The 1,764-nt window shown below is 42.3% G+C and overlaps 1 non-coding gene across 1 annotated transcript; it reads right to left on the bottom strand.

The window, feature by feature from the left end:
* Positions 1–313: 313 nt before the first annotated feature.
* LOC145110296 (small nucleolar RNA R71) lies at positions 314–420 on the bottom strand. Its single transcript, XR_013709680.1, has one exon. It is a non-coding gene; the product is annotated as a small nucleolar RNA R71 (small nucleolar RNA).
* Positions 421–1,764: the final 1,344 nt, after the last annotated feature.

The raw sequence follows: 1,764 nt of genomic DNA on the forward strand, positions 1-1,764 counted from the left end.
TGTGCAACCCGCAATTCCTGCAACTGCCACTTTTGAGCTTAAGGGTCACATCCTTGCTCTACTCAAAGAGATCCCCTTCCAAGGAAAAGACCATGAAGATGCTTACAAACACTTGGATGAAGTCAATGATGTAGTTGACTATTTTAATGTTCCAAACATGCCTCGCGAAACTCAGCTACTTCGCATGCTTCCGGTTACATTGAAGGGTGCTGCAAAGGATTGGCTCAAGTCACTTCCCCCCGGATCCATCACTACATGGGCCAAGATGAAAGAAGAGTTTATTGATCAATTTTGCCCACCCTCCAAGATATCTAAGTTGAAGAAAGCCATAGCCAACTTTGAACAACAAGCTGGAGAGTCACTTTATGAAGCTTGGGAGAGGTATAAGAGTTTGCTAAGGAATTGCCCACATCATGACCTTAATAGTCAACAAGAGGTCTCCATTTTTTATGATGGAGTAAATGTTACAACAAGGCAATTACTTGACTCGCAAGGTCCACTAACAAAGAAGGCACCCCCGGTGATAAAGCAATTAATTGAAGAATTCTCTAAGCATTCTAGAGAAAACCACAACCCAAGGAATGATGTGACAAGGGGATCAGCTTATGCAGCTTCAGAAGATTTGTCAGCAGTTATGGCTTTGTTGAAAACCATGGATAGGAGGATGGATAAAATGGATCAAACGATACATGCTATGCGGGTGGGTTGTGAGAATTGCCATGTACCTCATCTTACTAGAGATTGTGACTTGGACGAGAACGGGAATAAGAAGGTGCAAGTATGCTACTCAAGTGGTGACCGATATGATGAAGATTGGCGAAAACCCAAGAAAGAATGGTTTCCTTATGATGAGTACAAGAAGGCTAAGGAGGAGAAATATAAACAACAAGGAAGAGGTTTTTACCAAAAGGAGGAGCCGGTGCAAGAAAGAAAACCAAGTTTGGAGGAGATGCTTACCAAGTTTGTAGTTGCTTCAGAAAAGAGACACAATGACCATGATGCTGCAATACAAGAGACAAGAACAATGCTTAGGAATCAGCAAGCATCTATCCACAACATTGAGACACAGCTGGGGCAACTTGCTCAACAAATTAATCAAAGATCACCGGGAGAACTTCCTAGTAAAACCGAAAACAACCCACTAGGCGCACATATAAATATTGTGACAACTAGAAGTGGGAAGATAATTACCCCCCTGTCACATATTCAGAATGAAGAGCCCAAGCAGTCACAAAAGGAGGATGCAGAAAAACCGAGCCAAAGTCAAAATCTGCTGGACACAGACCCTACTCGCCGAGTCCAGAATATGGACTCGACGAGTCCATTGCCTAATCAGAAAAGTCAGATTCCTGCAAAGCCAATTCAGCCTCCATTTCCATATCCAGCCAGAGCTAAGAAAGAAAAGAATGAAGAAGACTATCAGAAGTTTCTAGAACACATAAAGGCTCTTCAAATCAACATACCATTCATAGAAGCGGTTGCCCAAATGCCAAAATACGCCAAGTTTCTCAAAGAGCTTCTAACTAATAGAAGGAAGATGGAAGAAGTGAGTGAAGTAGTTCTTAATGAGAATTGCTCAGCTGCCATGTTGAACAAGCTACCGAAGAAGAAGGGTGACCCGGGAAGCTTAACATTGCCTTGTCAATTTGGGAATTTGGCCACCATTCATGCTTTGGCCGATTCAGGAGCAAGTGTAAAACTCATGACTTATTCATTTTTCAAGAAATTAGATCTCCCAGAACCAAGGCCAATTCGAATGGCAAT

The sequence above is a fragment of the Lactuca virosa genome, chromosome 4, assembly GCF_052849685.1.
Source record: "Lactuca virosa cultivar CGN04683 chromosome 4, Lactuca_virosa_CGN04683_v6, whole genome shotgun sequence".
Lineage (NCBI taxonomy): Eukaryota > Viridiplantae > Streptophyta > Magnoliopsida > Asterales > Asteraceae > Lactuca > Lactuca virosa.